General features: G+C 38.1%; 1 long non-coding RNA gene across 1 annotated transcript in view; it reads left to right on the forward strand.

Moving 5' to 3' along the window:
* The window catches only part of LOC142087323 (uncharacterized), a 93,507-nt gene extending 85,392 nt beyond the window's left edge, over nt 1-8,115 (forward strand). The window contains exons 2-3 of the long non-coding RNA XR_012675416.1: nt 7,335-7,625; nt 7,905-8,115. This is a non-coding gene — a long non-coding RNA (uncharacterized LOC142087323). The remainder of the gene's footprint in view (nt 1-7,334; nt 7,626-7,904) is intronic.
* The last annotated feature ends 4,711 nt before the right edge of the window (nt 8,116-12,826 follow it).

Below are 12,826 nucleotides of genomic sequence, written 5' to 3' on the forward strand. Positions count from 1 at the left end.
GAGCATTTGCCATAAATTAAAAGCGTCCATTTTGACATCTCTAGAACACATACCTGAAAGTACTGAGCAGTGATTGAACTTTTAATTCCATAAATATCTCTGGATATGTTACAGCAAACAGTGCAGAAAACCACAGCTTCCAGCTTACCCCTGTGTGTTCAAGTGTTGTCCCAGAGTCTGTAATAGAACAGGGGAGGGCCCAGCAGACAGCGACACACTCTCAAACCTACCTTAACATGTCGCAAAGTCTTGTCAAACTAGAATATTTCTAATATGATCTGCCTGCTCTGATGTTCGTCCTCCCTTGAGTGTAACAGTCAGCAGTGATTTAGGTACCAATTCCTTAATTTAAAGTATCATAAGCTGTTGAAGCTGATACCCCACTGGGCATAAACTCTTGTTTTCCTTTGCTGGCAAATACCACTGTAAGAGTTTATTCTGGAGTCCTGTCTGCTGTAAATGTTATGTTAGGAGTAAGAAACTTTTTTCAATGTGAAAACTTAGATGCTGAAGCAGAAAATGGCCGCTGTAAAGTAGCCTTGTTTAATCTTTTCCTTAAAAAACAAGGAGCCTTACTAATACAAAAAAAAAATTAAAAAAAAAATCTCCATGAGGTACAGGACAGGTAAGAGTTTTTATTATCTGTAACTTTTTAGCCACTAGATGGTGGGAAAGTCACAATATGAGAGCACTCAGGGACTTGATCTGCCCTCCCAGGGTTAGTCCACAAGCAGGTATGACTGAACACAGCACTCCTTAAATTGTTGTGAAATTTTACCATGAGGTGGCATCTGGATTGTGGCATTGCTTGTACATCTCTATTCAAATCAACTTTGTGCTGGAGAACCTTGTCCGCATTACCAGGGCAGCTGTGATGAAAAGAATTCCCTTTAGTTGCAAATTTCACCAAAGAAACTGAAAAAAATTATCAAGAGGCTAGTTCATACTAAATTCAAAACTACCATCGCCACAATGCTGGCAGTGCCTATTTTAAAGCTAACTCTTGTATGCTGTCACGCCTGCATACCCACTATTTCATTAAATAATTGACAAAATACCTAGCACACTTAAATACAGTGTGGACTGAGTCATTTTTCTTTCAGTAGCTTCTGGGGTGTATTGTGTGAAGAAGAGGCGTGCACCATTCTCAAAAAATATTGCATGCGTAGGGGGCAAATCTTTCTTCCACAGTGCAATGGAATTTGCTAAGCTATTTTTTGTGTGAACATTTGGGGTAGAAATGGTTTGATTTGAAAATATCTTTAACAGGTTTATTACTCTCTGCTTTGTTCTGAAGGACAGCTCCATAAATACTTCTGTCTCTGGGATCCCTTGCCAGGATCTCTACTGTAATGTCAGATTCAACACCTCACCAGCCAGTTCACCTCCCTTTTTGATCTTGGAATTAAACTGTAGTCCTGACTTCCAATGCAAATGGCTGCAATACCAACCCTTAATGATTAAGGTAACTTCAGTGCAGACTTCAGGAGCATCAAATGATGACAATGTCTTTGATTTATATGCCACCTTTAATTCCTAGTGATCTCAAAGCACCTATAGTTTCTGGCAAACCTGTGCTGAGTTCATGGGTTATTTTGGAGTCTCTTCAGCAATAACTGTTAAGTGCTCAGAAGAAAGACTGATTGATGGGTGAGATGGCCCAGAACTTTAATTATCTCAATGAACAATTTTTTAGACTTAACAGGAAGTCTACCACTAACACAAATGGAGCTATGAACTTTAATTCCACCACTCATTATATGAAACACTGAGCTTGGTAGTAATTTGAAGACTTGGCTCTTGTTCTATATATGTGTATTTTTATAGGAGTCTATTTAGGCATTACTGATATATAACCACTTCTGCACTGGAACTTAACACATCGCACAAAGTGGTTTGGGACACCAGGTGAAAAAAAACACCCTACCCGTATGAGGCGGTTAAAAAAATTTGATATGCAATTACTCGAGTTTACCAGGATGCTAGAGACAAATATATAAAACTTTAAGAGAGGTTCTGAGAGAGTTATTAGTAAGCAGATATTCAGGAATCTGGTTTTACACCTGGTCTGACATTTTGCCTATGACAGAAGACAGAAGTGGAGATTGAAATAACTTTGGTAAATAGCTGAACTGGGGTAACAGGAAGTAGGAAAATAGCATGAAAGGGAAACAGATTGCTGTTGAGGAGATGGTTTTGAGATTATTCCAGTGTGAAAGTTCTTTTTAAATTAGCAATTGTGATCACACATACATTGTCTCATGTCATCTACGCCCCCTTGTACTCTTCTTATGCCTCTTTGTTATTGTACTTTTAAACCTTAATCATTTTTCCACAGAAATGAAAATTGTTACTAGCATCTGTTGTGTCTGCATAATTACTGTGCCTGTTAAAAGGCTTATTTCTATTATTTCCAGATCTCTTCCACAAATCCTTACATTGGTAATTAGTATATCTCACAAATACTGGTGGAGTGAAAAGGATCATAAATTTTCAGCATAAAGCAAGAATTGCCTTCTGATGACTAATACTATAGTGGGTACCATAAATATAACAGTATTAGAAAAAAGCAATAATTCCAAGCTGTGTTTTACTGTATATGTTGCCAAGGAGATATGGCTTTGTGAGTGACTTTAGGACCTCGTCTCCTTGTACCAACTACAGCAGAAATGTCAAGAATGTGATTTTTTTTCAGTTAGAAAAAATTTCATGTATGCAAATTCACCTTGTTATACCTGTATTCTCATCACTGGAGATTGAGGAGAGGGTTAAAGGCGGCTGCTGACTTTTCAGCTGTAGGTGAGTGCTTGTGCTAGTCACTCTCTTTAAGCAATAGGGAGGATCAAGTTGTGGAAGATGACGTAAGGGGTGAGGTCATTGAGTCTTCAAACATGGCTTTCTTGCTTTGCACTTTGTGGTCTTTTGCATGTGCACATGATGAGTAGCAAGTGGACACACATCCCCAGAATAGCGCTCTGCACAAGCATCTGTTTGTTCCAGTTTTTTCATAAGGCATCAAAAAAGTGGAGAAATTGCCAGAATGCTTTGAGAAGTCTCCAAACACTACAGAGCCGCTGTAGTGATTCCCATGGACTACTCCCTGGTTTTTTAACTTGGTAGGCAGGGCTGAGGGAAAAAGGGTGTAGTGGTGATACTGCTGTACCGGAGTGAGTTCAAGCAACCTGTATCCCTTGGAGAATTAAATGTGTGGGCCTAAAGATGTCTGTCTGCACAGCTTCTCTCCTCTTCTGTCTTTCACAGACAAACAAATCTTCTCAAAACCCATCCAAGTGATGCTGTTCCATTCTCAGGCCTTAATTCTGAGCATTGATATATATTCTGGATGTTTGCTGTTGTTTCAGCTTCTGATATCAGAAAGAAGCTTAACTGCTTCTTACATTTATTCCCAAGGAATAATGACTCAATAGTTTTGAAGCCCCTTTTAGCCAGGTTTAACCAGTCTTGTAACGTTTTCCTTCATAAACCTGATGTGGGTCATATCAGAGGAGCTTAAGGAATGGTTTGGGCTCTTTCCATTCTCTCTCATCTCTGTCAGCTCTCATCCCTGCTAAGTCATTGCCCTTGTCTCAGAGAGGTGGTTATAAAGCCATGGATTTCACTGGTACAGGACAAACTTTTGGAAACTGTAGTTGAAGGAGATTGAAAAGAGAGTTTTGAGAATCACTAGGAAGCTGTACAAGTCAGCAAAAATAAGCGTCAGGTGTCTCGTGTGAGAGTTGGTCTCCATGAACTTTGAAGCATGCAACTTGAGGCTTCAAATGTTATGTTCACCTAAAACTTTAGAAGTCCAAAAGTAATTATTTGGCTGATAGATCTCTTTCAAATGATAACGCTATCATTTGCCCATTGCTGTTTGCCATTTTTTGTTAGGGTCTACAGGTATGAATCTGTAGTCTCTCTTTGGTTTCATACGACATTTTCATGTCATCCCTAACTCAGAGCTGAATGGTCTTGCTACATTGGACAAATGTCCTTTTTAAAAATTCATTTTTCCTAAACCATGTGACCAAAATGATTTCATTCTTTGAGTGGCTAGACTGTGTGGAAGAAGTTTGAAAGACACAAAAAAGCAGTTTCTGGAAGAACTGTTAAAAGATATCAATTTTTCACAGCTATAATAGAACCTCATAATTAATTTAAATGAAATTTGTTTTCCATAACACAGTTTTTTGGGTGTAAAGTATGTCCTTTGAGAGAGGCAAGAGGAAACAACCTCTGTTATTTTTGATTACCTTTGTGTTTTGCTTTTTACTCATTATGCTAATTTTATGTTAATAACCTTCTTATATTAAGTTTCACTTTATACTGCATAAACTGACAAATAGAGCAATATTTATCAAGCATAAATATTAAAAACACTATAAAGACTTCTAGGCTTCTAATTATTATGCTAATTTATCTCTAAATTATTCTTGTATTACCAACCTACAGTTCACTGTAGAACATGACACAAAAATGGTAAAAATACCAAAATTCTATTTCTTAATGCTATTGATTAATCACATAGGAAGCCTGTCTATGAATTTAAAAAGTGCTAGTTATAGCATTGTGGATGTAAAGATAAAGAATTCATTTCTTCTGGTGAGCTGTTGAGCCTTTGCTTATATTATCATAAATACTACGGAAATCCAAAGTGCTTTTTTATTTTAAAAGAACAGGAAAGCCTAATATATTGGATAGAAATTCCACGTATTGAGCCAAATTCTTAGTATTTCTTTTCATACCAGTATATTTATTGAAGTCAATGACAGTATTCGTATGGTTCAAGCGTGTGAGTTTTGGCCTCTCTTCTGCTTTTGTATTCCATACACGGGGTCAGATAAAGTCCCCAGATCTCAGATATCACATTCATTCTGGTGCCATTATGAGGCTGTGATGAGGGGCAAAATCTCTCCAATGTGTAGAAGGACTAACTAAATCTATACAAAGTAACTTGCAGTTTTAGAGAGCTCCTAAACATTTGGGTGTTATCACTGGTGAGTGGGTAATGGAAGGCAGCATGTGGATCAGCCAGGACTAGTGCTCCACTGAATGAAAGCTGCTGCGTCAGAGCTAGCAAGTGCCTTAAGGTATGTTTTATTAAGTCAAGTCCTGTTCCTGGAAATGGGCCTGGATGGCTGGAGTGTTCTGGTGTTCTGGGGTGCTTGTTTGTAGGCTCAGAGATTGTGATCATCTTTATCTTCAGGTGTAGAGGCCCCATTTTGCCTGTAGCAGTGATCAAATTTAATACAGAAAAATAATTCAAGTGTTAACAATATTTTTTTTATTCCCCAGTATCCCTCTTCTTTTTCCACCCAAATATGTGATTTTTTTCAGAAATTCTGTTTTTTTATAAACATTCCTTGCATTTTGTTTTTTTTTTTTGCAAGCTTTCTTAAATATGGGAACTAGAGATAGTAACAAAAATGCTTTTATAGCAGTTGTTTCATATACCTATTTTTCAGTTAACTCTTTACTTGACCCGTCTACAATGAAGCAGGCTTTGTATTAAATGAGCTTTAATTCTCTACAGCTAAATTTACTGTATGTTTTTTGTAGATGTCAATAACAATAGGAATAATAGTGGTCTAAAAGTATGGTTCTCCTGGCCAGCATAAATTTACTATCACAAGCACAGAACTGGTTCCCTCCAGTGGAGGGTTTCATACATGCAAGCCATGGTGAGTCACTGCTCTATAAAGAACAGCTTTGATCCACTCACTAAAAACCTGTGCCAATCATACCGTGTTGGGAGATTTTGTGCAGTGTAGTATTATTAAGTGTCTTTTTTTAACTGGAAACAAATCAGTCTGCTGGGATAGTGCTCCTGTAAAGACAGATGCTCAACTGACAATCAAGTCTTTAAAATAATAATTAGTCCAAAATAAGCGCTATAAAGAAGGGAAGGATAGAGATCGTATTTCATCAGAAAATAGGTAAAAATTACGCAGAGATACTGAGCAGCAGGCAGGTCCACTGTTAAACAACTGATGCCTGAGGAGTGTCGGTACTGTAGAAATTAGGGGTTTAAGTGGGCAAGCAGATTGAGTAATGAGGGTTATAAGAATATATGGGTGGAAGTGGAAAAAAAGCACTACAGAAGCAAAGTTTCAGGGGATGGCATGCTCATATCAGCCAGCTAACTTCCCCTTTCTTTGTCAGTCATCTATATTTAAACATTTTATACAGCAATCTTGGGAAGACACAGAGTCACTAGGTCTCATTACCTTCTTAAAATTGAGCACGGACATAAGAGTTTGAAGGATAAGGGTGCCTTTAGACAAAGAACTGCCTATATGCATATCCATATAGAAAGATATATATATAAAAGAAAGTATAGCTAGATATATTGCTCAGCTGTTTCTATATTGCTTATTTTAGCTGTTTCATGCTAATAGTTTGAAAATACAATGAAGTTTCTGGTGAAAAGGAATTTTTTATTAAAAGCCAGTACCTATTTTTTCCCCAAGTAAGAATTCAAATAAAAACACTCTGATGTTTTTGATGTTATAACCGCCAATTAAGTGTTTAAAAATAACAAGAAAATATTCCTGCTGGAAACATTCAATAGCAATTTTGAGTAACTAGTTGCAGTCTGAAATCTTGTTTTTGCAGAGAACCAACTTCATCTCACCCAGCTAGGTATTGATCCCTGTATTCATCAGGGGAAGTCACACTGACCTTCACTCTCTAACGCCACAGCGTCCCTCCTTAGCTCTGTTTATAATGAACAGCGCAGAGGCAGAGAGAAATGAGACACTGGACACACCCCTGTCTCTCCTGGAGTCCACCCGTACCAATCCCAGACTGACGTTAGATTTTTCTTTTTTCTAAACCTGCATCAAATCAAGAGGAGAGAAGACTTGTAAAGTGGATTGAGCATTAATGAAAGTGGGGACATATTTTCCTGATAACCACACATATAAAACCACAGCACTACAGTAGGGGAGGGTTCACTTTTCAAGGGTGTACTCTACCATCAGTACAGTTTTTAGCATCGTTTTTATACTTCATAAAAGTACAGCTCATTGTTAGGGCTTGGTAGACAGTCTTAATTCCACAGATAGTGGACAAAACTTATCCTAAAACACTGTAACAAAATGGGTGATGGACAGAGAGAGGACTTAAGGTCATTTGTCTGATGATGAATCTGGTATGTGCAGAATTCTCTTCTGTTTTATAAAAATGTCTAGGAAGCTGAGTTTTTTCCAATCTGAAATAATGTGTGCTTAATTAAATAAACCCTGTCTATATATGTGTGCATGTGAGAGAGAGAAAGGGATTTTTTTCCTCTCTTTTTACTTTTTGAATGTTTTGTGTTCATTTTGCAACAGAGAGAGTCACACAGATGAAAACAACCCATAGCACAAAGTAATTGTGAAATCAATCAGTAATCCAACAATTCTGAGCTCTGGAGTAACCTACTAGGAAAAAAAAAAAGAAAGAAGAACACAATATATTAAATACAAATCCTAAAAGATAGGTAATGTGCCAAAGAGGTTATTGCATTCAGAAGACTTGATAAGGATGATTTAACAAGGTGAAAAGATCACCTCTGCAGATCATAGAGGGAAAGGACTGATATAAGAAAGAGAAAAAAAGAGGCATGCACAATAAAGAGATAAGTGAGTGTTATCTTTTTTAAAGGTTTGAACTTACCTCATGATTGTTAGCATTTTGTCTTATTTCCATAACCAAACTTCTAAACATTCAGATGCAGAGCACTCTAACCTTTGCTCACTTCTGTAGTCCAGTAGAAGCAGAATAAAATTAATGGAACCGTTAGAGTAATTTGGCTCTTGTTTGTTTAACAGTCAAGAAGTAACTAATACAATCTTAGACTAAATATTTGGGGATCTGTGTGTAAATTGTGATAAATTCCAAATGCTTGTTTTTTTCTGCAGGCAGAAATTGAATACAACATTTATAAATGTATTTCTACATCAGACAATGGGTGGTTGGTGGACATCACAACATTGGCTCCTTTAGAAGGCTCACTCAAGTTTATACCCATCTGGATGCCGATTTTGAAATTATGTCTTCTACCTACCTACAAAGAGAAATCTGCCTTTCTGGTGAAGTGTCTGTTTCTGTTGCTAGAAAAGTCTGTAACTGCCTTGGTCAAAAAAGAGTTTTTTCTAGTTCCAAAGCATATGCAATATGCCATAAATTGTCTATTTCACACTCACAGTCACTTACAAAACTGTTACAATTCTTTGGGGTTTTTTTTTTCCCAAATCCGTTTTTCTGAGATATTTTGTGAATTTTGCAGTCTGGAAAAATTCTCAGGGAACATTTTTTTTTCCTTCTTTTTTATTTTTTTTTAGTTTAACTTCCTGGGAATAATTTGAAATTATTACTGTTCTTTCTTCAGGAAATGCTTTACTAGAAAAACAAGTTCAGTCTCCCGTTTGCTCATTTTAAACATTCATTGTGTACCTGTAATTTAAAAGTGTAGAGGGCAGAAAATAGCCATTTAGAGAATATTGATAAAATGAGACAGGTCTGAGTTGAAGAATCAGAATCCTGTTGTGCTTAAATGCAGTATCTGCCTGGAGCTTCATTCTGAGACTAAATTGGTCATATATAGAATAGAAATGAATGTCTTTTTTATAAATACAATTTGAAGCCACGGGCTTATAATTAAAATATATATAACCATTTTAATGGTCAGTAAATAGGTATATCAATGTTCAAGTGGGCAGTGCTGTCAAATAACAAATGAAATGCAAGTACTGGCTTCACCTTAGGCTGCTGTCAACCACATTAGTTAACTGCTGGGTGTAACACATTCATTATGCATTGAAGCACTGTTGCTGTAGAAAATAAAAGCTTAGGTTCAAGTTTGAGAATAGCAGGAATAGTTTCTGGGCAGGTTAGTGGAAAGGATATTAAATATGATGCTGAGGATATGGGTCTAATTTAAAGAATCGTTTTCTGTTGCACCCACAACTTAATTCTTTCATCTTACTGACAGCACAAATGTTTCCATGCATTTCATTTCATCTTCTTCCTTCTCATCTCGGATATTTATATGTTTGGATGGCCCCATCATGATAAAATCCAGCTGCCTCCCAAATAGAAATATCATTTACAATTTCTCTTGCTTTCTTCTTTCAGAGTCTTCAGGGAAATAGCTTGATTAATTCATAGGTTTTCATTCCTTCATTTGTTTGTTTATGTGTGTGAGTGAGTGGATGTGCTGTGTAAGGATGTGTGTGACTAAATTATTGAGGAAAAGCTAAATGAAAGAGATTAAATTTGCCTTTAGGGTATATTTAAAGTGCAGACTGCAATACAGAGATATGCATGCATCTGTAAAGGAGCTGGTTTGGGGTACTGGAAACTTAGGTGAAGGGCAGTTCTCAGTCCCCTCTGTGTCAGTCTCCATGGGAGGGCATTTCTACTCTCTGTGGCAGTCTGAGAGTCTGGGATTTAGGGATCAATGTCCCAGGTTTCAGTGCCAGCCAGTAGCTCAGAGAGTTATGCACCACTCTCCTTTGTTATACAACTTTCTTTAAAAAGAAAAAAAAAATTTTTTTTGACTGAATCTGCCACATCTCTCTCAGGTTTACAGAAATTTCTTCTCATACTACTAAACTCTGGGGAAAAAAAAAAGAAGAACGAACCCTGGACTGTTCAAAACCTTTTGAAAGGTTCCTCTTCTTTTTTCGCTACTCCCATTAAATCTGGTTCCAGTGATTATATAAAAAAAGCAAAAGAGTTGAGCGGGTCTTAAGGGTGGGTCTACCAGGATCAGACCAGTCCTAAAGACCTCAGCAAATGTTTCAAACTTCTAGCCCTGCCTTGGCACTGGTATGAGACCATTTCATCCAGTGCTGTGCAAGAAGGAAAAACTCCTGGGAACCTCCCTGTTCTTGACAGATGACAAAGCAATGTGGAGAGAGCCAGAATGATGATAGGTTCTGTGCTTAAGTGAGAAAAGAAGCCATAAAATGTCTCTGTCATCTCACAGTTGGTTTACCAGCAAGGAACCGACTGCCGTGAAACACCCCAGACTTCGTAACCTCCCTGACACTACCTGAGTCATTCTTGTTAGTCTCCATTGATCATGAACCTGGGAACAGGGATTAAGTGATTCAAACAACCTTCTTCAGAAGTTGAATCTACTCTTTTTTAGTCTCTATGAGTCACAGGAGACCACTGGATGTGCTTGAGGGCAGCTGTGCACTTTTGCACTCAGACCTTATGCAGTGCTACTGATCACTATGTTTTCCCCCTGATGGAACCCCTTCTGTTTGTCTCCAAAGTTTTACTCTACTAGGACTGGTAATTTGCTCTATGGAAGCAGTCCCATCTTATAATCTTTCTTGAAAGAGTATTTTTGAAACAGTAAAGGAGATTATTTAAACAGGGAGATAAAACAAGACCTGTTAATAAACTCAGAAGCCCTCTCTGTGTTTAAATTCTTTCCTCACAGAAATGTTTTCATATTAGGTTTCTTTTTCAATTATTTTCTTTGGTTAGACCTCTAAGATGTTCATATGACAGTTATTTTTCTGTTGTGGAAGCTCTTCAAAGCTCTTTGTGAGCAGTAAGTCTGAGCAGAGTTGAGAGCTCACTGCCCCAGCGATGGGCAGGGCGCTATCGTGAAGACTGATGTAGCTAGTCACAGAGTGAAAATGATCATTTGTAGCTGAATTTTCCATAGCCATTTCATTGAACAAAAATTACCATGACTGTTTCTTCCCCTGAGTAGCCGTGATTCTCTTTCTAGAAGACAGTGGTTGTGAAATTATTATAATGTGAGTGAATTGGTGCTTGCTTTGCCACTCTCACTAGATTTATTAAGGGTTGAACTAACATAGAGAGCAAAACTGCTTAATCAACTCTCTTTCACAATTAGCAATGCCAATAAAAAGAAGTGAATGTGTATTATCTTGAGTCTATGCTGTTACTGTCAGTGGGAACAGCACTGTAGTAATCTATTTTCACCACCAACACAGGGACCTGTGGATGTGCAAGAAGCAGCTATAATGTGCCATATTCCAGCAATCCCCAGCTAGAAAATGTTTCCTACCTGGGGAAATTGCACTTCGATACAGATAGATAGTACCACTAATGACAGTGTCCTATTGATAAAAGCACGTCTTCTAAAAAATGATAAGCGAAAAACTTTAGATACATATCCTGCATGGGGAAAAGGAATTAGAGTTGGCAATCCCTCAGTGAGGCAAGGAGGAGAAGCCTCTCTAGGATATTAGCGCAAGAAGCGTCACTGAGGTGAGTGCTGGCCAGGTTTCTAACAAACCAGGCAGGTTGGCACTCAGTATCATGGCACAGAATGGACTGCTTTGATTGACAAAACTGTAGAGAATAAAAGAAGGGGATTCTGAATGGCGTTGCCACCAATGGCAGCCACAGCAGCGTACATGTGAAATGCCATTAGCATGCAAACACTGCGCGCTGTGCCTAGTGGGCTGGTCTGTGCCACCACAAATGACTTTGCAGAAATGAATGGCTCTGGTCTGGCATCTTCAGGACCGAAGGGCTGACAAAAACAAAAATGATACTGTTAATAGAAAAATGAGACTGTGGCTTCTCTGTTAAAGCCTAGGGATCTAAGGCTTTGTCTGATGCATACTAAAGATTGGAAAAAAGTCTTCAGGAGAGGAAGAGAGATCTCAGAAAGTGAGAGAAAATAAACAGAATGATGACTGATATTTACTTCATGATCTTCCAGATTATTTGCTGTGTTATTGCACAAGTTTATTTATTGAATGCTGTCTTTTACCAAATAGATTGTTTCATTTCTTCTTGAGAAGTGGTTTATTTTGATATTTAAGTAAGCAGCCCACAGGAATGCCTTCTAAAGCATTGAAGTTACTTTGTAGATTCGGTGCTTGAGGCCTTCAACAGCTCTTGTTTAGAATGATCTGATTCCCTTTTTGCCCATCGTAGGTCTCTGTTTTTGGGCAATGCTTTAGCCGATACTAATGATAAACATAGGGAGGAAGTTTAAATCCCTATATGAAGGAGAATGACTATGTTCATTTGTTTAACTGGCAACACGTGGTAACTTCTTTTCCTTATTCAATAACCACAAGATGCAGTACCACTGTAGATGTGAGTAACTATCTGTTGTGTATTTAGAATAGATGAGTTCATGCCTTTAGGATGGACCTGAGCAGCAGATGCTGTAAATTTCACTGCAACAAACCCATCATATAGAGATTTGGATTCAGTTTCCTTCCTGTGTTCCCTTTTGCTTCCAGTGTGATAGCAATTTATTCCTGGTCTTATGCAAATAGCAATTAAAAGATTCTGTAAGTACTGGCAAAACGGGATGGTATATTGGGAGTGATAGCATATAGTCAAAGCCACCCATTACTCTGGAGGCTGACAGCCCTTCTACTACATCTGTACTAGAACATAGTAGTAGCCACATCACTCCGTTCTATTTGCATTTGGGTGGAAACCCCTCCCTTTTTGTCAGATGACATCTGTAGTGTCAAGTTTCAGATTTCAGATCTATCTAATCCTGTCCTGTCCTATCCTATCCTATCCTATTTTTGACAGATTCCTTTACTGCAGTTCAGTCATCCTTAGCAACTCAACAGCTATGAGTAGTCTTTTCCCGTCCTAGCATTGCAAATACAGAAGAAGAGGGATGCTGACTTCAGCTGGTGGTTTAATTTAGGTTGGTAGGGACCTCTAGAGGTCACCTAGCCCAACTCTTACTAAAAGTGGGTCCAAGCAGAAAACGTTGCTCCGGGCTTCTCCAGTCATGTTTTAGTAACTCCAGGGATGGACGCTCCACAGCCTCCCCGGGCCCCTTACGGTAATTTTTCCCCCCTTGCATTTA

This window comes from Calonectris borealis, chromosome 12 (genome assembly GCF_964195595.1).
Source record: "Calonectris borealis chromosome 12, bCalBor7.hap1.2, whole genome shotgun sequence".
NCBI lineage: Eukaryota > Metazoa > Chordata > Aves > Procellariiformes > Procellariidae > Calonectris > Calonectris borealis.